The sequence below is a fragment of the Manis javanica genome, chromosome 17 (assembly GCF_040802235.1).
Source record: "Manis javanica isolate MJ-LG chromosome 17, MJ_LKY, whole genome shotgun sequence".
Lineage (NCBI taxonomy): Eukaryota > Metazoa > Chordata > Mammalia > Pholidota > Manidae > Manis > Manis javanica.
The window spans coordinates 34,944,238-34,967,504 of NC_133172.1; the positions used below are offsets into that span (position 1 = coordinate 34,944,238).

Consider the following 23,267-nt stretch of genomic DNA (forward strand, 5'->3'; position numbering starts at 1 on the left):
GTAGGTGCTCAATGAATGAAACAAAGAAAAATACAAGCCCATAAAGGGTTTGACTGCCTTCAGAACTTAGAGGACGTCAAAGAGAGCTAGGCAACTAGGCTGCAAATGTAGAAGAGAAGTTGGTTGTCACTGGGGGTCTGGTGAAGGATCATTAAGATGGCTGAGGATGTCCTTACAAGTCAGTCACTAGAAAGGCGACCACTGACCTCCCATGAACTGCGATGGCGGCAATGCCAGTCCTCGCTATCCGCTTCACAAGGCTCAGGGTATCTTCCATCTGACAAAGAGGACCACAAAGAGTAGTTACTGAAGTCACCAAGGGAGCAGCTGCCAGCTTCTAAAGAGGACTTGGCTCCAACTCCTCCTCCAAACCGAATTCAGCTCCTCAAGAATCATTCACACCCCCAAATCAACATCCCAGAGAAAATGGACCTTCAAATGGAACACATCAGCCTTACTGATGGCAGGATGCGAATCTTGCAGGTCACAGGTCTGCGTGTCCTTTTAACAAGAGTGCTGAGGATCTGCAGAGAGAACACAAGAGCACCTGCTCCTTTTGGAACAACTGCAACTGCTCATACTTACTAACTCTGCTGCAGACCTGTCCATCACAGTGGCATGGACATGTCTATGTATGTGTATGTGTCCACGAGGCCAAGAAATCCACCTTTTTTTCTACACTAGAGCCCTAGCACCAGTAGTCCCTAGTCTGGCACACAGTGGTGTACCTAGATTTGGTAAGAGAATGAGAATGGATCTGCATGCATGCCTATGCAGAACACAGTGATCTTTGGCCAGGGCAAACATCTGAATCTCCTAGCAAGCTTAAGAAATACAAAATCTTAGATTCTCCCCCATATTTCCTGTAAGGATCTCTAGGGGCAGGGCTTAGAAATATGTGTTTTCAAAAGGCTCTGTAATTACTTGAATTTTAAAAAATAGCTCTTTATTACTTAGCCATACAAAAAAAAAGAGGAAATCCTACCATATGTGACCACATAGATGAGCCTTGAAGGCATTATGCTAAGTGAAATAAGTCAGACAGAGGAAGGCAAATACTGTTATGATCTCACTTGCACATGGAATCTGGTAAAACACAAAAACAAATGAAACCCCACCATAAACTCACACTTAATTAAACTAGAAAAAGAAGAACAAATGAGGCCCCAAGTCAGTGGAAGGAGAGACATAATAAAGATTGAGCAGAAATAAATAAAATCGAGAAGAATAAAACAATAGAAAGAATCAATGAAAGCAGGAGCTGGTTCTTCGAGAAAATAAACAAAATAGATAAACCCCTAGCCAGACTTATCAAGAAGAAAAGAGAGTCTACACACATAAGCAGAATCAGAACTGAGAAAGGAAAAATCACTACCAACACCACAGAAATACAAAGAATTAAGACAGAATACTATGAAAAAGTATATGCTAACAAACTGGATGACCTAGAAAAAATGAACAACTTTCTAGAAAAATACAACCTTCCCAGTCTGACCCAGGGAGAAATAGAAAATCTGAATAGACCAATTACCAGCAAGGAAATTGAATTGGTAATCAAAAAACGACCTAAGAACAAAACCCTTGGGCCAAATGGTTTCACTGATGAAGTTTATTAAACATTTAGTGAAGACCTAATACCCATCCTCCTTAAAGTTTTCCAAAAACTAGAAGAGGAGAGAATACTCCCAAACTCATTCTATGAGGCCAGCATCACTCTAATACCAAAAGCAGGCAAAGACCTCACAAAAAAAGAAAATTACAGACCATTATCCCTGATGAACAAAGATGCAAAAATACTCAACAAAATATTAGCAAACCAAATTCAAAAATACATCAATAACATCAAACACCATGATGAAGTAGGATTTATTCCAGGGATGCCAGGATGGTACAATATTAGAAAATCCATCAACATCATCCACCACATCAACAAAAAGAAGGACAAAAACCACATGATCATCTCCATAGATGCCGAAAAAGCATTTGACAAAATTCCACATCCATTCATGATAAAAACTCTCAACAAAATGGGTATAGAGGGCAAGTACCTCAACATAATAAAGGCCATATATGACAAACCCACAGCCAACATCATACTGAACAGCGAGAAGCTGAAAGCCTTTCTTTAGGATTGGGAACAAGACAAGGATGCCCACTCTCTCCACTTTTATTGAACATAGTTCTGGAGGTCCTCGCCATGGCAATTAGACAACACAAAAATATAAAGGACATCCAGATTTGTAAGGAATAAGTTAAACTGTAACTGTTTGAAGATGACATGATATTGTACATAAAAAACCCTAAAGAATCCACTCCAAAACTACTTGATCTAATATCTGAATTCAGCAAAGTTGCAGGATACAAAATTAATACTCAGAAATCTGTTGCATTCCTATACACTAATGATGAACTAGCAGAGAGAGAAATCAGGAAAACAATTCTATTCACAATTGCATCAAAAAGAATAAAATACCTAGGAATAAACCTAACCAAGGAAGTGAAAGACCTATTCTCTGAAAACTACAAGACTCATGAAAGAAATTAAAGAAGATACCAATAAATGGGAACACATCCCGTGCTCATGGATAGAAAGAATTGATATTGTTAAAATGGCCATTCTGCCTAAAGCAATCTACAGATTCAATGCAATTCCTATCAAAATACCAACAGCATTCTTCAACAAACTAGAGAAAATCATTCTAAAATTCATATGGAACCACAAAAGACCCCAAATAGCCAAAGCAATCCTGAGAAGGAAGAATAAAACTGGGGGGATTACACTCCACACCTTCAAGCTCTACTACAAAGCCACAGTAAGCAAGACAATTTGGTACTGGTGCAAGAACAGAACAATAGACCAATGAAACAGACTAGAGGGCCCTGATATAAACCCAACCATATATGGTCAATAAATATATGATAAAGGAGCAATGGACATACAACAGGGAAATGACAGCCTCTTCAACAACTGGTGTTGGCAAAACTGGACAGCTACATGCAAGAGAATGAAACTAGATTATTGTTTAACCCCATACACAAAAGTAAACTTGAAACGGATCAAAGACGTGAATGTAAGTCATGAAACCATAAAACTCTTAGAAGGCAACATAGGAAAAATCTCCTGTATATAAACATGAGCAACTTCTTCCTGAATGCATCTCCTCAAGCAAGGAAAACAAAAGCAAAAATGAACACATGGGACTATATCAAACTAAAAAGCTTCTGTACAGCAAAGGACACCATCAACAGAACAAAAAGACATCCTACAGTATGGGAGAATATATTTGTAAACACCATATCTGACAAGGGGTTAACATCCAAAATATATAATGAACTCACAAGCCTCAACACCCAAAAAGTGAATAACCCGATTAAAAAATGGGCAGAGGATATGAGAGACAATTCTCCAAAGAAGACATTCAGATGGCCAACAGACACATGAAAAAATGCTCCACATCACTAATCATCAGGGAAATACAAATTAAAACCACAAAGAGATTTCACCTCACACCAGTTAGAATGGCCTGCATTGAGAAGACTAAGAACAGCAAATGCTGCTGAGGATGCGGAGAAAGAGGAACCCTCCTACACTGCGGGTAGGAATGGAAACTAATTCAACCATTTTTTAGAGCAATATGGAGGTTCCTCAAAAAACTAAAAATAGAAATACCATTTGACCCGGGAATCTCACTCCTAGGAATTTACCCAAAGAATACAAGCTCTCAGATTCAAAAAGACATATGCACCCCTATGTTTATCGCAGCACTATTTACAAGAGCCAAGATACGGAAGCAACCTAAGTGTCCATCAATAGATGAATGGATAAAGAAGATGTGATACATATACACAATGGAATACTATTCAGCCATGAGAAAGAAACAAATCTTACCATTTGCAACAACATGGATGGAGCTGGAGGATACTATGTCCAGTGAAATAAGCCAGGCAGAGAAAGACAAGTGCCAATGATTTCCCTCTTTCGTGGAGTATAACAACGAAGCAAAACTGAAGGAACAAAACAGAAGCAGACTTATAGACTCCAAGAAGGGACTAGCAGTTACCAAAGGGAAGGGTGGGGGAGGGTGGGAAGGAAGAATGGAGAAGGAGATTGAGGGGTATTATGTTTAGTACACATGGTGTGGGGGGGTCACGGGGAAGACAGTGTAGCACAGAGAAGACAAGTAGTGACTCTGGCATCTTACTACACTGTGGACACTGACTTCTATGGGGCATGGGGGGACTTGATAACATGGGTGAAAGTAGTAACCACCATTGTGTTTCATGTGAAACATTCATAAGAGTATGTATCAATAATACCTTAATAAAAGAAAAAAGAACTCTTAACAGTTCAAAAAACAACAAACAGATGTGTGGCTATCAGGGGTAGGGCAGGTGGGTGATGGAGGGGTGGAGTGGAGGGAATTGGAGGAATATAGTCAAAAGAGTCAACCTTCCAGTTACAAGATATAGAAGTACCAGGGATGCGATTTACACCATGACTACAGCTGACACTGCTGTATGGTATATAGGAGAGTTGTTAAGTAGATTTTAAGAGTTCTCATCACAAAGATGAATCTTTCTCTTTTTCTTTTACCTGTATGAGATGATGGATATTAGCTAAATCTCTTGTGGTAAACTTTTCACATTATTTGTAAGCCAAACCATCATGCTGTAAGCCTTAAACTTACACAGGAGTATTTGTCAATTATTTCTCAATAAAACTGGAAACAATTTTTTTTAATATTTGAAAAAGGGTCTACCCAACACATTCCCTCCTCACTATGATTCTGAGGCCTTGTGCTGACTGAGACCACAGGCTGACAGCTTCTTTCCCACTTGAAGGCAATGTTCCCCGAGTGCTGTTCCAGGATCTGCTGAGTGAGAGCAGGAAGGCTTTACAGATCCCAGGCCCCATCCTCAGGCACTACTCTCTTCAGAGGGATCAGCTGTAGAGAAGGGAAGCTGGCAAAGGACATTTCAACATATTAAACATATTAAAAGGTGTTTAGTTGTGTAGTAATTGCAAAGGACTTCAAAGAAAGATAAAGAAATTAAACAAGAAAATGCCAGGGAGGTGGCAAGACCAGACTACACAAGAATCAAATCAAGAGAGGTGCAGATAACACCGAATGTCCATGATATTGTTCTTTTCTTCCCTCATCAAAAATTTCAGGCCAGGCAAGCTGGACAAAAGGTGATCCCAAGAGCCCTCATCCAAGAACTGGATCACCAGCAGCTCTGAGAGGACACGCAGGCAACTGCCGCCAGTCTTGGTCCTACACAGGAGGGGGCAGCAGACAGCCAAGTTCACGAACCAATGGAAGGGCCTTTCTCTCAGGGACAGGTTGAGGCAGGCTCCTCCAGAAGACATCAGACCAAGAGGCAGGGCTGACAGGCAGGAGGACAGATCATGGGCACAGCTGCCAGGGACTGGCAGGAAGGAACAGTCCCCACGTGCTACCCCAGGAGGTAGACTGGGACTGAGGTCCTAGGGTCACTCTGGCAGGTCCTAAAGGGGCATCTACCCTTTAAGGGGGTGGGAGGCGCTGCCAGATCCACTGAGATACACGGTGAAAATTCACACTCTACTCCTATCCCTCAGGATGGCAGTACCATCTCTGGAAGGTTCCCTTGGCAAACGCTGACTTAGAATCCTCTGCTATTTGGTGATTATAGCAACATCAGCTGGTTTGATCCAGTTCTCTGTTTTGCACAACTTCCTTTTCGTGTATTTCATCCAAGTACATCTAGGCACTTTCTTCAGGATTTCTGTTCATCTCGTGTGTGTTCAAAACGAGGAAGGAAATAAGTAACCAAAAGTCCTAGCACCTGCAAGAGTCACAATGAGGGGAAAGAGCAAGTAGCGTCTCCCGTCTGGCAAGGCTCAGGCAAGAAACTCTCTGGAACCAACTCTCCCCAGCTCCAAGCCACACCACGTATCTCTGTGGTGTGAAAGTCGGTAGGGGAAAGGACCTAAAGACAGGCCTGAACCTGAGCAGGTCACAGCACATCTGCCCACGGGTAGGCTCATCGCCTCAGACCCACTGGCTGACTCTGGAAAAGCAGACCCTTAGCTCCCCTGGTTGCTGGGGAGGGGTTGGGAAGGCAGGTGAGAGAGCACAGGCTTAGGAATCACTGAGTTCATGCAGGCCTGGCCCCACCAACCGTTAGCCAAGGCACAAGTACAGCGAGTGCAAGGGATGCCCTGGGCTGCCAGTGGTCGGGGCAGGAAATCCTGGGCAGGGAGGAGAGAGAGCATATTACTGAATTCGAGTCTTAACCCACACAGGGTACACCAAAGGTAACCAGGAAGCTTTTCCAAAGGATTGATACCACTCCCTGACCCTACTCACTTCAAGAGTATACAGAATTCTCAATGGATAGCATCTTCTGTTTATATTTGTGGTAAAATATAAACATAAAATTTTCCATTTTAACTGTTTCTAAGTGTATAATTCAGTGGTATTAAATACATTCACAGTGTTGTGCAATCTTTACTGCTTTCTATTTCCGAAATTCTACATCACCTGAAACAAGCATACTTATTTCAAAAAAATCCTGCAGATGGTCATAAGATGTTCCCACAGATGAAACCATGGTCCTAAAACACCCAACCTGGAAGAACCCACAAAACTCTCACCCAGGTCACCTAGTTGGCAGCAAAGTTTGAACATTAATCCAGTCCACTACTCCTGGATTCTACCTGCTTTGTTGTGAAGCCTGCAACCTCCCCCACATGAGGCAAACCCCACCCACTACCCAACCTGGCCCTCCCGCAGCCCCACCAAACAGAGGAGCGCCGTGAACTGAGCTTCCGAGCAGCAGTATAACCTGCTACCTCACAGACAAACTGTGCCTCACCCAAAGAGGGGCCGTGGAGGAGGACAGCGCCAACAGCGTGCGTGGGAGAAGCCAGGAGGCCCGAGGCTAACAGTGCCTGTGTGTGTGTGCTGTGAAGCAAACCACCCCTACATGGCCCCTTTCCCTAAGTGTGGTGATGAGTTTGACATCCAGAGTTGTCCACATCCACTCCATGCTGCACAGAGATGTCTGACTGGAGGTCCCCAGGCCCAGGTGTCTGCTGACCTGTGGCTAGACACTTATAAATGACACCCAGGTACCTTCCACCTGAGATGCCATCAAGAGGGGCACTGATAGGGGAGTAGGGGGTCACAAGACTATGGCTGTGGATTTAGCGCTGCCAGCTACTTATCTGCTATATGATGTTGAGCAAATTATTTTTATCTCTCCGTGCTTTCATTTTATTAGTCTTGATCAAATAGAGGTAACAAATACCTGCCCTGTCTACATCTATTTGGGGAACAAATGGAATAAATGCTAGAATAAACTTTGAAAAAGGAATTACCCCACAAATGGTAAGAGCATTTTTTTTTTTTTTTTTTTTTTTTATTTTGAATTACACTTTATTTTGATAGTTGCTTACATATGAAATTAAATACTTATGATGAAATCAATTTACTTCCCCTACGTGGTAAAGTAGGTTGGATACCAAATTATTTCATGCTATGGTGAATTTTTATTTATTTCCCAGTGTTGTGCCTAAACTGAATTAGCCAGAGGCCATAAGGATAATTTGTTCAATTACATTTTCGTCTACCTGAATTTCTGTTTAGTAGACATGTACACCCTTGCATGCATTTTAATACATATGTATTTGGGTGGGTGTTGTCAATAAAAATGCCTAAGTATGAAAATACTATCATACCAAATTTATGAATTGTCTTTCTTTTCTTAATTTTTTGGCCATTACTTTGCATTTGTTGTAAGGTAAGATTTTTTTTTTTTTTTTTTTTGAGAGGGCATCTCTCATATTTATTGATCAAATGGTTGTTAACAACAATAAAATTCAGTATAGGGGGGTCAATGCTCAATGTACAATCATTAATCCATCTCAAGCCTAATTCTCGTCAGTCTCCAATCTTCTGAAGCATAACGAACAAGTTCTTACATGGTGAACGAATTCTTACAGAGTGAATAAATTCTTACATGGTGAACAGTACAAGGGCAGTCATCACAGAAACTTTCGGTTTTGATCATGCAATATGACCTATAAACCATCAGGTCAAATATGAATATTCATTTGATTTTTGTACTTGATTTATATGTTGATCCCACATTTCTCCTATTATTATTATTATTTTTATTTTTAATAAAATGCTGAAGTGGTAGGTAGATGCAAGATAAAGGTAGAAAACATAGTTTAGTGCTGTAAGAAGGCAAATGTAGATGATCAGATGATCAGGTGTGTGCCTATGGACTAAGTATTAATCCAGGCTAGACAAGGGCAGCAAAACATCCACGGATGCAGAAGATTTCTCTCAAAGCAGGGGGGGTGAGGTTCTGAGCCTCACCTCTGTTGATCCCCAAATTCTCACCTGATGGCCCCCCTGCGACTGTGCCTGTCTTAGGTTGTTCCTCCCTTGAGGAATCTTACCCGTCTCTGGCTAACCAGTCATCTTCCGGGGCCATACAGGGAAATGTAAAGTTGGTAAGTGAGAGAGAAGCCATATTGTTTGCAAAGGTTAGCTTTTTACTTCTTTGCAGATTTATGCCCTGTGGCTTCTATGCCCAGCACTTGTCTCGAGGTATCTTTACCACCTGGAGGAATTATGATACTCGGTAAATTCGATATGAGGCACGAATTCTATTTAAAGTTTGTAATTAGGAAGGAAGAAGAAAAGCTATAGATGTAGCATATGAAGGAAACTTGGGAGGATTGATTATTTCTTTGACATATCTTCTTGTATAGTACCTTAAGTATGTATAGGTTTTAAACTACTAACTAATTTGCACACACATATTGACATAATAGGAATATGGTGACATAAACAAAGCAAATCTATAATTACCAACCATCTCCAGTGAAGCCAAGAAAACCATTTAGGCACCCTAGGCATTTGTGAAAATTTATCTATGATATGATGGATATTTTCCAACTGTACTTGAACCATCAGACAAATTAAAGCAGCCCATTTCTGGGATCTGTTCACATCCCATATGTTCTTTTAACCATAGATAGTCTATAGTCATGAGATTTTGGGGTGCTACAACTTGCACCCCTCCCAACTCCTGGTTGAGTTCCAACAGTACAGATCCAGTCAAATTCGTTGTCTCACTGTATGCACATGCCAGCCTAGACATCTCCCTCCTCCTTCTCATGGCAAGTCCAGGAGATGGTGGGCTGGATGCAGCCACAACCGCAGCATCGTCCGGATCCCTGTGGAGGCTTTTTGATGATCATCCCCCGGCACGAGTCCTCCAGAGAGTGCTGATGCCGGAAGCTCCTCCTCATATCGTATCTTAGTTCATTTTCTGGGTATCCAAGCTAGGCCTTGATCTTCTGCGTAGAAACAAACAGACCCTTTGCCCACACTTTGACATGCCCTCTATACCACTGTGCAGAACTCATTGGAGGTCAGCACACAGTAACTGCTTTTTTTTTTTTTTTTTTAATTAAGAGAAAGGAATATTATCAGAAAAGAGTACCTCCATAGCTGATCATCTGACACCCTTTAAGTGATCAACATTAAGGATATTTAAAGCATGCGTTGATCTTTGATTTACCAATAGTTTTATCCTGTTAAGGAGTAATCCCCCTTTTCTTTCTTTCTTTCTTTTTTTTTTTTTTTTAAATTTTTAATCTACACTTACCTGAAGAATACTATGTTTACTATGCTCTCCCCTATATCAGGTCCCCCCTAACAACCACATTACGGTTACTGTCCATCAGCTTAGCAAAATGTTGTAGAGTCACTACTTGTCCTCTCTGTGTTGTGCAGCCCACCCTCCCCTTTCTCCCTCCCCCCCATGCATGCTAATCTTAATACCCCCCTTCTTCTTCCCCCCCCTTATCCCTCCCTGCCCACCCATCCTCCCCAGTTCCTTTCCCTTTGGTACCTGTTAGTCCATTTTTGGGTTCTGTAATTCTGCTGCTGTTTTGTTCCTTCAGTTTTTCCTTTGTTCCTATACTCCTCAGATGAGTGAAATCATTTGGTATTTCTCTTTCTCCACTTGGCTTATTTCACTGAGCATAATACTCTCCAGCTCCATCCATGTTGCTGCAAATGGTTGGATTTTTCCACTTCTTATGGCTGAGTAGTATTCCATTGTGTATATGTACCACATCTTCTTTATCCATTCATCTACAGATGGACATTTAGGTTGCTTCCAATTCTTGGCTATTGTAAATAGTGCTGCGATAAACATAGGAGTGCATCTGTCTTTCTCAAACTTGATTGCTGCGTTCTTAGGGTAAATTCCTAGGAGTGGAATTCCTGGGTCAAATGGTAGGTCTGTTTTGAGCATTTTGATGCACCTCCATACTGCTTTCCACAATGGTTGAACTAATTTACATTCCCACCAGCAGTGTAGGAGGGTTCCCCTTTCTCCACAGCCTCGCCAACATTTGTTGTTGTTTGTCTTTTGGATGGCAGCTATCCTTACTGGTGTGAGGTGATACCTCATTGTAGTTTTAATTTGCATTTCTCTGATAATTAGCGATGTGGAGCATCTTTTCATGTGTCTCTTGGCCATCTGTATTTCTTTTTTGGAGAACTGTCTGTTCAGTTCCTCTGCCCATTTTTTAATTGGGTTATTTGTTTTTTGTTTGTTGAGGCGTGTGAGCTCTTTATATATTCTGGACGTCAAGCCTTTATCAGATCTGTCATTTTCAAATATATTCTCCCATACTGTAGGGTTCCTTTTTGTTCTATTGATGGTGTCTTTCGCTGTACAGAAGCTTTTCAGCTTAATGTAGTCCCACTTGCTCATTTTTGCTGTTGTTTTCCTTGCCCGGGGAGATATGTTCAAGAAGAGATCACTCATGTTTATGTCTAAGAGGTTTTTGCCTATGTTTTTTTCCAAGAGTTTAATGGTTTCGTGACTTACATTCAGGTCTTTGATCCATTTTGAGTTTACCTTTGTATATGGGGTTAGACAATGGTCCAGTTTCATTCTCCTACATGTAGCTGTCCAGTTTTGCCAGCACCATCTGTTGAAGAGACTGTCATTTTGCCATTGTATGTCCATGGCTCCTTTATCAAATATTAATTGACCATATATGTTTGGGTTAATTTCTGGGGTCTCTAATCTGTTCCACTGGTCTGTGGCTCTGTTCTTGTGCCAGTACCAAATTGTCTTGATTACTATGGCTTTGTAGTAGAGCTTGAAGTTGGGGAGTGAGATCCCCCCTACTTTATTCTTCTTTTTCAGGATTGCTTTGGCTATTCGGGGTCTTTGGTGTTTCCATATGAATTTTTGAATTATTTGTTCCAATTCATTGAAGAATGTTGCTGGTAATTTGAGAGGGATTGCATCAAATTTGTATATTGCTTTTGGCAGGATGGCCATTTTGACGATATTAATTCTTCCTAGCCATGAGCATGGGATGAGTTTCCATTTATTAGTGTCCCCTTTAATTTCTCTTAAGAGTGACTTGTAGTTTTCAGAGTATAAGTCTTTCACTTCCTTGGTTAGGTTTATTCCTAGGTATTTTATTCTTTTTGATGCAATGGTGAATGGAATTGTTTTCCTGATTTCTCTTTCTATTGATTCGTTGTTAGTGTATAGGAAAGCTACAGATTTCTGTGTGTTGATTTTGTATCCTGCAACTTTGCTGTATTCCGATATCAGTTCTAGTAGTTTTGGAGTGGAGTCTTTAGGGTTTTTTATGTACAGTATCATATCATCTGCAAATAGTGACAGTTTAACTTCTTCTTTACCAATCTGGATTCCTTGTATTTCTTTGTTTTGTCTGATTGCCGTGGCTAGGACCTCCAGTACTATGTTAAATAACAGTGGGGAGAGTGGGCATCCCTGTCTGGTTCCCGATCTCAGTGGAAATGCTTTCAGCTTCTCGCTGTTCAGTATAATGCTGGCTGTGGGTTTATCATATATGGCCTTTATTATGTTGAGGTACTTGCCCTCTATTCCCATTTTGCTGAGAGTTTTTATCATGAATGGATGTTGAATTTTGTCAAATGCTTTTTCAGCATCTATGGAGATGATCATGTGGTTTTTGTCTTTCTTTTTGTTGATGTGGTGGATGATGTTGATGGATTTTCGAATGTTGTACCATCCTTGCATCCCTGGGATGAACCCCACTTGGTCATGGTGTATGATCCTTTTGATATACTGTTGAATTCTGTTTGCTAATATTTTATTGAGTATTTTTGCATCTACGTTCATCAGGGATATTGGTCTGTAATTTTCTTTTTTGGTGGGGTCTTTGCCTGGTTTTGGTATTAGGGTGATGTTGGCTTCATAGAATGAGTTTGGGAGTATTCCCTCTTCTTCTATTTTGTGGAACACTTTAAGGAGAATGGGTATTATGTCTTCTCTGTGTGTCTGATAAAATTCCGAGGTAAATCCGTCCGGCCCCGGGGTTTTGTTCTTGGGTAGTTTTTTGATTACTGTTTCAATTTCTTTGCTTGTAATTGGTTTGTTTAACTTTTGTGTTTCTTCCTTGGTCAGTCTTGGGAGGTTGTATTTTTCTAGGAAGTTGTCCATTTCTTCTAGGTTTTCCAGCTTGTTGGCATATAGGTTTTCATAGTAGTCTTTAATAATTCTTTGTATTTCTGTGGAGTCTGTCGTGATTTTTCCATTCTCATTTCTGATTATGTTGATTTGTGTTGACTCTCTTTTTCTCTTAATAAGTTGGGCTAGAGGCTTATCTATTTTGTTTATTTTCTCAAAGAACCAGCTCTTGGTTTCGTTGATTTTTGCTATTGTTTTATTCTTCTCAATTTTGTTTATTTCTTCTCTGATCTTTATTATGTCCCTCCTTCTGCTGACTTTAGGCCTCATTTGTTCTTCTTTTTCCAGTTTTAATAATTGTGATGTTAGACTATTCATTTGGGATTGTTCTTCCTTCTTCAAGTGTGCCTGGATTGCTATATACTTTCCTCTTAAGACTGCTTTCGCTGCATCCCACAGAAGTTGGGGCTTAGTGTTGTTGTTGTCATTTGTTTCTATATATTCCTTGATCTCTATTTTGATTTGTTCATTGATCCATTGATTATTTAGTAGCATGTTGTTAAGCCTCCATGTGTTTGTGAGCCTTTTTGTTTTCTTTGTAGAATTTATTTCTACTTTCATACCTTTGTGGTCTGAAAAATTGGTTGGTAGAATTTCAATATTGTGGAATTTACTGAGGCTCTTTTTGTGAGCTAGTATGTGGTCTATTCTAGAGAATGTTCCATGTGCACTTGAGAAGAATGTATATCCTGTTGCTTTTGGATGTAAAGTTCTATAGATGTCTATTAGGTCCATCTGTTCTAGTGTGTTGTTCAGTGCCTGTGTGTCTTTACTTATTTTCTGCCCGGTGGATCTATCCTTTGGGGTGAGTGGTGTGTTGAAGTCTCCTACAATGAATGCATTGCAGTCTATTTCCCTCTTTAGTTCTGTTAGTATTTGCTTCACATATGCTGGTGTTCCTGTATTGGGTGCATATATATTTAGAATGGTTATATCCTCTTGTTGGACTAAGCCCTTTATCATTATGTAGTGGCCTTCTTTATCTCTTGTTACTTTCTTTGTTTTGAAGTCTATTTTGTCTGATATTAGTACTGCAACCCCTGCTTTCTTCTCACTGTTGTTTGCCTGAAATATGTTTTTCCATCCCTTGACTTTTAGTCTATGCTTATCTTTGGGTTTAAGGTGAGTTTCTTGTAAGCAGCATATAGATGGGTCTTGCTTTTTTATCCATTCTATTACTCTATGTCTTTTGATTGGTGCATTAAGTCCATTTACATTTAGGGTGACTATTGAAAGATATGTACTTATTGCCATTGCAGGCTTTAGATTCGTGGTTACCAAAGGTTCAAGGTTAGCTTCTTTAGTATCTTACTGCCTAACTTAGCTCGCTTATTGAGCTGTTATATACACTGTCTGGAGAGTCTTTTCTTCTCTCCCTTCTTATTCCTCCTCCTCCCTTCTTCATATGTTGTGTGTTTTGTTCTGTGCTCTTTTTAGGGGTGCTCCCATCTAGAGCAGTCCCTGTAGGATGCCCTGTAGAGGTGGTTTGTGGGAAGCAAATTCCCTCAGCTTTTGCTTGTCTGGGAATTGTTTGATCCCACCATCATATTTAAATGATAGTCGTGCTGGATACAGTATCCTTGGTTCAAGGCCCTTCTGTTTCATTGCATTAAGTATATCATGCCATTCTCTTCTGGCCTGTAGGGTTTCTGTTGAGAAGTCTGATGTTAGCCTGATTGGTTTTCCTTTATAGGTGACCTTTTTCTCTCTAGCTGCCTTTAAAACTCTTTCCTTGTCCTTGATCCTTGCCATTTTAATTATTATGTGTCTTGGTGTTGTCCTCCTTGGATCCTTTCTGTTGGGGGTTCTGTATAATTCCATGGTCTGTTCGATTATTTCCTCCCCCAGTTTGGGGAAGTTTTCAGCAATTATTTCTTCAAAGACCCTTTCTATCCCTTTTCCTCTTTCTTCCTCTTCTGGTATCCCTATAATACGAATGTTTTTCCTTTTGTATTGGTCACATATTTCTCTTAGTGTTGTTTCATTCCTGGAGATCCTTTTATCTCTCTCTATGTCAGCTTCTATACGTTCCTGTTCTCTGGCTTCTATTCCTTCAATGGCCTCTTGCATCTTATCCATTCTGCTTATAAATCCTTCCAGGGATTGTTTCACTTCTGTGATCTCTTTCCTGACATCTGTGATCTCCTTCCGGACTTCATCCCACTGCTCTTGCATTTTTCTCTGCATCTCATCCCACTGCTCTTGCATTTTTCTCTGCATCTCATCCCATTGCTCTTGCATTTTTTTCTGCATCTCTGTCAGCATGTTCATGATTTTTATTTTGAATTCTTTTTCAGGAGGACTAGTTAGGTCTGTCTCCTTCTCAGGTGTTGTCTCTGTGATCTTTGTCTGCCTGTAGTTTTGCCTTTTCATGGTGATAGAGATAGTCTGCAGAGCTGGTACAAGTGACCGCTGGAAGAGCTTCCCTTCTTGTTGGTTTGTAGCCTTTTCCTGGGAGAATAGCGACCTCTAGTGGCTTGTGCTGGGCAGCTGTGCACAGACAGGGCTTCTGCTTCCTGCCCAGTTGCTTTGGGGTTTATCTCCACTGTTGCTGTGGGCTTGGCCTGGCTGGGGCTGTTCCTCCAAAATGGTGGAGCCCCGTTAGAGGGGGAGCAGCCAGGAGACTATTTATCTCCGTAAGGGGCCTCTGTGCTCCCTGCTGCCCAGGGGGTTAGAGTGCCCAGAGATCCCCAGATTCCCTGCTTCTGGTCTAAGTGACCTGTCCTGCCCCTTTAAGATTTCCAAAAAGCACTCTCCAAACCAAAACAACAACAGCAACAATGAGAGAGGGAACAGAAAGGAAAAAAAAAAGAAAAAACACGCGATTTTTTTTTTTTTTCCTCAGGTGCCGGTCCCAGGCACCCGCGCACTGGTCCTGCTGCCCTGTCTCCCTAGCACCAGGGTCCCTGTCCTTTCAAGGCTTCCAAAAAGCACCCACCCACCGGTCCCGCAGGGAAGGAACGCTCAATATTCTTTGTCCTCAGGCACTGGTCCCACGCACCCGCTCACCAGTCCTGCCGCCCTGCCTCCCTAGCACCGGGGTCCCTGTCCCTTCAAGGCTTCCAAAAAGCACTTGGCAAAAAGAGAGAAAAAAAAGGGGAAAAACGCGCGATTTCTTCCGTCCTCAGGTGCTGGTCTCAGGCACCCACCCACCGGTCCCACAGGGAAAAATGCGGGATATTCTTTGTCCTCAGGTGCCGGTCCCAGGCACCCGCTCACCAGTCCCGCCGCCCTGCCTCCCTAGCACCGGGGTCCCTGTCCCTTTTAGGCTTCCAAAAAGCACTCGCAGAAAAGAGAAAAAAAAAAGGGGAAAAACGCGCGATTTCCTCTGTCCTCAAGTGCCGGTCTCAGGCACCCGCCCACCGGTCCCGCAGGGAAAAACGGGGGATATTCTTTGTCCTCAGGCGCCGGTCCCAGCCACCCGCTCACCAGTCCCGCCACCGTGCCTCCCTAGCACTGGGGTCCCCGTCCCTTCAAGGCTTCCAAAAAGCGCTTGCCATAAAGAGAAAAAAAAAAAGGGGAAAAACGCGCGACCTCCTCCGTCCTCAGGCACCGGTCTCAGGCACCCGCCCCCAGGTCTCGCAGGGAGAAACGCGGGATATTCTTTGTCCTCCGGCGCTGTTCCCAGGCACCTCCTCACCGGTCCCGCCACCCTGCCTCCCCAGCAACGGGGGCCCGTCCCTCTAAGGCTTCCAAAAAGCGCTCGCCAAAAAAAAAAACTGCTCCGGTTTCTCTCCACCCGCCGGGAGCCGGGGGGAGGGGCGCTCGGGTCCCGCCGGGCTGGGGCTTGTATCTTACCCCCTTCACAAGGCGCTGGGTTCTTGCAGGTGTGGATGTGGTCTGGATGTTGTCCTGTGTCCTGTGGTCTCTATTTTAGGAAGATTTTTCTTTGTTATATTTTCATAGCTCTATGTGTTTTTGGGAGGAGATTTCCACTGCTCTACTCACGCCGCCATCTTGGCTCCCTATCTCGGTAAGAGCATTTTATAGGCACATTATAGATATAATCTTTATACGTATCTGCACATGGGAAAAATGGGAAGGCACCTATCCAATAGACACACTCTAATATCCCAGAGATGGGGGCTGGAGGAATATCCAGGGTCGAGGGGCTGACTCAGCAGCCAGGACAAACCTTGGCAGCTCTTACTGGTGGTGCCTTATCCCAGGCAGCTCTAGCCCACGGGAGGCACTAGGAGGCTTAACGCCAGGCGGGGAAGAGGCGAAGGAGAATGAAAAGGAAAACAAGGAACTAAGAGGAGAACCAAGGAGAAAGCTGGCAGACTGAGAAAGAAAGTAAAAGGTATATTATAGGGTGGCAGAAATTGTCATCCCCACATGCCCTGGCAGCTCACAATACTGGGTGGCAAACGCCAACGTGGGACCTCATAAACCTGGTCTGCACAGTCACCACTGGAAGAGGACCAGAGGAGACTAATTTCAGCGGGCTTCTTATGGTGCTGGCCTGGACTGCTCGCAAAGGCTGGTGGTGGACCCTGTTCAGTGTGCAGCGGACTCACTGCTGCCCCCTGGGAGGGGCCGATCCCCACCCCCATAGCCACTGAGCCCGTACGCTCTCCTCAGGTAGCCTGGCCAATCTCTCATAATCTTCTCAGAAGAGACAGAGGCAGCTCTAAATGAGTCCTCAGAACCCCAGCTCTAGCTGACATGTCCCTAGCCCTGGGCTTTTGAGGAACCCCAAGGTTATTGTACACTGGTTCAGGGGTTCCCAAACCTGGTTGTATGTCAAAATCACTGGGAAGCCTTTAAAACTTTTCCCAGACCCCAGGAGGAATGATTGATTCATTCTGATTGATTCCAAATCTGGAGGACAGGAGGGGAGGGAGAGGCATTCTAGGCAACTCTAGCCCATAGGCATGTTTAAGAACCTCTGCTTTCACTCACGCAGGACTTACCTTCTCAATCTTGTCAGGGTCTGACAGCAAAGCAGCTCCCATTCCTCCCTAAGGAAAAGCACACAGAGGGTCTCCTTGCAGATGGAGGAGGGTGGTCCCTCCCTGTGGTATGGCAACATGATGTGGCCACCTGGCACCACCCCAGCACTTGTCACCAAAGGATCAAAATCCACTGGCAATCGGCACTTCTTAGCAAGCAGGAAAGCAGCAGCATGCATGTCCACACTATCAGGATCGGACTTTGATGAATTCTAAAGTCATCACTCTGATTCTATTAGCAAAACCCATGGACCTATCTAGAGGTGGGTTCCACAAAAATTGTTGTTCAGGATTGCCCACTGCCTGCCCAGTCTCAGTGTCTTCATGAACTAAACCCCACAATCTGCCACTCTCCCTTTGAAATGGGATCCAGTACATCTTATTCCTACTCTTCCAACACTTGTTTTGCTACCACCACTGCCAGCAAAGCCACTCAGAGGCACACAACCTACAAATCTTGTCCAGGCCCCTCTCTCCTGCCAGCAACAACACCCCAGTCCCGAGCACCCAGGCCAATGTGAAACTCCAAGAAAAGCCCCAGCTAATAAAAGCCAACAACCTGTGGAGCCACTTATATTCTTGACATGAACAATGGTTGTCTCTTGCGATTATTGGTGATTGCAATTTTCGTATACTTTTCTATATCATCCAAGTTCTGGACAATGGTATGAATTACTTTACTAATCAGGAGGGGGACGATCTTTACAAATATGAACCCATTAAGAGTGAGATAAAGGGGAAAAAACAAATCCATTAAATATACACTGCCAGTATAAAGACTGCATACCAATGAGTGCTCACATAATTGGCTCAGGTTTAAGTTCAGTTATTCTAGTTGAATTGTTTGCTGAAGGGTGACAGATTCTAATCAGAGAGAACATTGAACCACCACAGACTTGGTCAGCCTGAGCCTGCATTTCAGAGAAGAATGGGAAGGCCAGAGGAGCCACTAGCGCTGGCCTACTTGGCCACAGCTACAAACCTCAGCGGCCTTAAGGAAACCCTGGCCACTCACCCTGGCTCTGTCCATCTGTCCTTCACCTCACACACAACACAGCCCTTCCTTGTGGCATCACAGGACCTAACATGCAGCCTCCCTACGTCCCGTCCACAACAATGGCTTTCTCAATTGGTATTTCCTTTCTTCCTTCCTTCCTTTCTATGTAATGTATTTGCTTTGAATAGGTAACATTAAAAGTTTTAAAGGTTCAAAAGAGTAAAAAGTAAGAACTCTCCATGTGAAAAGGAAAACTTTTCAATTTATACTTTTTATACGGCTTCAATTTTTGAACCATGAGGAGAAAGAGGATATTTACGTGGTACATACTGGTAGAGATCTGCTGATTGGCCAGTGCCCAGTGCTGTGCCAGTTATTTTGAGTAGTGCCCCTGCAATGAGAATTTATCCCCACACAAAACCAAATAAAAACTTAATTTCCTTCCCCAGAAGAAACCAGTGTTACTAGTTTCTTGTGGGTCTTTCCAAGTATATTCTAAGAAAAGTAAATATACATGTAAATTCATTCCCCACCCCTCATATATAAATGGTGATACACCACATATAATTCTGCTGTTTGCTTTCTTTGCTCCACATGCATCTGGGAGATTATTCCAGTAATTTCAACTCTGCTCCTTATATTACTCAAGAGCACAGAGGACTAATTAGAACACAGCAAGACAGAGTCCAAAGTTTCCAACTCCTCACAGATAATTTCAAACCTCCCTGATTCTTTGAAGCAGCTCTCTAAGGCCCTCCGGTTCACAAGCATCCAGAGGGCCTTTTCCTCGGGGAGTTGTCAGCCTCCTGGCCTAAAGCAAAAGTCTCCAGGGTGCGTAACTCCTGGGAGCAGAGTGGCTGACTCTGCGTAGTGGGCCAGGGGGACATGTGCAATGTCTGTACTGCAGGCCCAGACCTCACACCCTGTGATAAGGTTCCCAGGCGCAGCCTGGAGGAGTCCCTCTGGTGCCGCACATGCAGCCAACCCCAAGCTGTCCTTGTTAACGGCTCCAAACACGCTTTTCCTCTAGCAGTCCTGATCCTGCTGAAGACAAACAGCCCTCTTGTCTGCCAATCGTTCCTCCCTCTGCCCCCACACTCACTCCCCCTCCACACACACACACCTAGTCCAACCATTTGCCAGCCAAGTCCTGTCAAATTCAGCTCCAGGTTGGCTTTTCCTCTCTCCACCCCTGGTCTCCCGTGGACCCAGGACACTCATCTCCTATTTCTGCATCCCCACCACCAGCCTATTGCCATTCAAATCCACCTGACACATGGCTTCCAGATTAGGATTTCTAAGTATTTGTAGTCATAGAATATATTTGGAAAGACATGCAAGAAACTAGAAACACTGATTTCCCCTGAGGAAATTTCTGATCACATGCCTTCTCTGTTCAAAAAAGACCACTTTCAAAAGTCCAAGTTTAGCTAATCAGGTTCCAACCAAAATTTTCAAGCCTGTTCCTGTGCTTCCTCTTCGTCCCACTCTCCACCCCTACAGTCAAATCAAGGTTCTCTGCCTCTGCCTCACACTGGGCTCCGGACCCTGCCTGTGTCAGTCCCTGTGCCTGCAGGGTCTTTGGTGAGGAGGTTGGAACTTACTCAGGGAGTGAGTCCATTTCCCACCAAGAATCTGAGTTTAAGTGCCGCTTTTCTGCTCCGTTCTCTGAGCCACCCTAGCACTCGGGTCTGATCTGATCTTCTGATATGACAATAGGGACATACGTATTGCATCTTTTTTTTTTTTTTTTTACTGTATATCTCAGGCTGCATCAAAAAGACAAGCCCTGTTCACATTATGTTTTCTTTGAACATTTACATCACTTGTTTTATTACTTGGGCACGAGTGCTCTGTGTTTATGTGTGTTTATATATGTATATATGTATGTGTATGTGTGTAAAATTTTTCCTGAACCATTTGTGAATAAGCCACATGTATCACAGCCCTTTTCCCCTAAATATATCAGTATGTATTTTCTAAGAATGGGGATATTCTTCCAAAACTACAGAAGAGTTATCACCCTCACAAACTTACACTGATAGAGTATTTTTAGCTAATCTACCATGGTCCATATTCCATTTTGTCAACTGATCCAATGATATCCTTTTAAGCAGCTTCCTCATCTAGTACAGGGATCTAGTCCAGACTCAGGTATATACTTGTGTTGTTACATCTTGTTAGTCTCCTTTAACCTACACCCTACATTTGTAAAGAGTATGAAGAAGTCAGTTTACCTTGGTGGAATACTCTTTTGGACAGCCCATGTTGACATCGATACCAGCCACATCATTTTCTCTGGAAAAACAGGAAGTAGAAATGGTACTAAATATTCAGCTTGAGGAAAGAAAATAGTCAAAGGTATGGGTCTGTGCTCACGGACCTCTTACCATGTCCCTGGCCTTATGAAACACACCAAGCCTCAGTGACAGAAATTGAAAACACCTGTGTGTAAATGTGCAACTGCCTCCCCCGAACAGAGCTCAAGAGAAAGGGCACAGTGTGCTCATATACCTACAAAGGGCTAGTTGTAGAGGACTTTGCTACTTCGCAATTCTACCAGATAACCCAAACTACTGAGTAACAACCACACTGAACTTGATCCCAGAGTGCCAGTTCTGACCGGGTTAGTGAAAGCTATTTGTCAATGCACAAAAGCGACATGAGTACAAGAGCCCCTTCCCAGAGCAGTGGTTCTAGTGAAAGTTACAGGACTGCCTTTGTTTGTGGGGCTGCACAATTGACTTACTTCAAACATCCCTCATCTTCTGGTATATGCACAGTTAACTGTCTATGATTAGCAGCAACAACTGCCTGAGTTCCTTCTCACCCTTACTGTAATCAATGACAATAGCTAACACTTACTGAGCATCCACTACATGCCATATATCGCAAAGAAATTTACATGCATTCTTTCATTTACCCTTTCCTATACTGCCAGAGGTAAGTGGTATGTTGGTCTCATTTTGTATATGAGGAGGCAAAGTTCTCAGCAAGGCTAAGTAACTTACCTAAGGTCACATAATTAGCAAGTGGCAAAGCCAGAATTCCAACCCAGGTCTGTCTAGCTCCATGACTCCAAAGCCCATCTCCTTAGCCACAGTACTCTCCTGCCTTCAGTAATTTAGGAAGCAGTAAGTCTAACCTACACTTCATGAGATTTAAAACATCAGGGCTCATAGTCATAAAAGTCCCTGGAAAGGGAGCCTCACTGAAAAACAGGTGTCCACATAGTTTATCTGGAATCTGGGCACACCTGGGACACAAGTCCCAGGCCAGGCCTCGGACACCACAAACAGAGAAGGAAATCATACACTCTTAAACTAGAAAGAGAAAGTAGTGAACCAAGAGACAGAAGGGTGGTCACCTCCAAGGCCATCAGGAACAGAAAGGCCTCAGAGCCCACAGGAGAAGCAAAGACAGTCGAAAAGAGGGAAGAACTTACACAAGTTTGGCCACAGCAAGGGCTCGCACTTCATCTGAAGTCCCCTGGGAACACAAGAGGCTGCATCAACCACCGCCCTGACACAGGTACACGTGCACAGACACATCCATGCATGCCATGCACATGCACACCTGTCAGCAAATAGAGTCTGGCTGGCATTATCTTAAAACAGCCACCCCGTGGGATGAGCTCACTCTTGGAGGCAAACGGTGGACCTAGAAGGCCTAGAAATGTCATCAATTGCTTTCAAACATAGAAAAAAAGCTGAAAAAAATTTATGGGTGGGTGAACATTCGTATACCCACCACTTAGACTCTACAACTAATACTGTGCTATAATTGCTTTACCATGTATCTACTTATTGTCGTCAACTTTTTAAAAACCTAAACATTATTCAGAAGCTACTTCTGAAAAAGCACCAAGAAGTGCCCAAAGGGAGAAGAGAGAGCTACAGAGTCATTACAACCCTAACATAATCTCAACTAGTCTTGAGGAAACCTAATTTTTTTCCATTGGTAATTTATAGAAACTACAGAAAATACAAAGACCATGATCTGAGTAACCAGTGCTAGGGAAAACAAACATGTAAGCCAGGCCAAACAGACAATTCCTATAATGAAGGAAATTAAATTTGAGACTGGAGGCATTTAACAGACTACTAGAGCTTGATTTCTACAGACTGCCTCCAACTGTGCAATCGCTAACGAGCCAGTCTTCGTAAAACATTTAGGTCTTCAGGAAGCCACAGACGGGAAATGGAACCCAGGCATTTAACCCTGACCCAACACAGGTCCTGAGATGGGAGGGCGCTCAGCCCTGGGATCTCGTACCATCTGGAAGACAACCCTGCACTGTTCTCTTTCACAGGTGCGGAAGACAACTTGGTCATCAGGGGCGACAAAGTCCACTGTGCTGAGCACCTCTGCAGGAAAACACAAACACATGGGGCCACCCAATGAAGAAGCAAGATCGACCCAGTCTAATCTCTGGGAGAAAGCAAAGTATCACCTTGAAGGGAAGAAAGGGATGCTAGGAGTACACCAGTCTTAAAAGAAATCAATGTGCTCATGGTGGCTTCTGAGGTGCTGATGATGGCCTATTCCCTGACCTATGTGATGGTCGTTTGATTTACAGTTATTTGTTAAACTGAATGCTTGTGTTTTATGCACTTTCTCTGTATGGTGTTTACAGTTCATCATCCTGGAAATACTGAAAAAAATGTATATATGAGGAACCTTGTCTGTTTCAGATTTTGTTAAAATTTTCCCAATGTCACTCTGAAGTTGCTGCTTCCTAATTACTTATCATGCATTAG

The 23,267-nt window shown here is 43.0% G+C and overlaps 1 long non-coding RNA gene across 1 annotated transcript; it reads right to left on the reverse strand.

The window, feature by feature from the left end:
* Positions 1–205: 205 nt before the first annotated feature.
* Positions 206–22,875, reverse strand: LOC140847089 (uncharacterized). The gene is made up of 5 exons (XR_012126738.1): positions 22,783–22,875; positions 21,953–21,996; positions 20,745–20,805; positions 17,472–17,519; positions 206–277 (listed from the first exon to the last, which is right to left on the reverse strand). It is a non-coding gene; the product is annotated as an uncharacterized lncRNA (long non-coding RNA).
* Between the last annotated feature and the right edge of the window lie 392 nt (positions 22,876–23,267).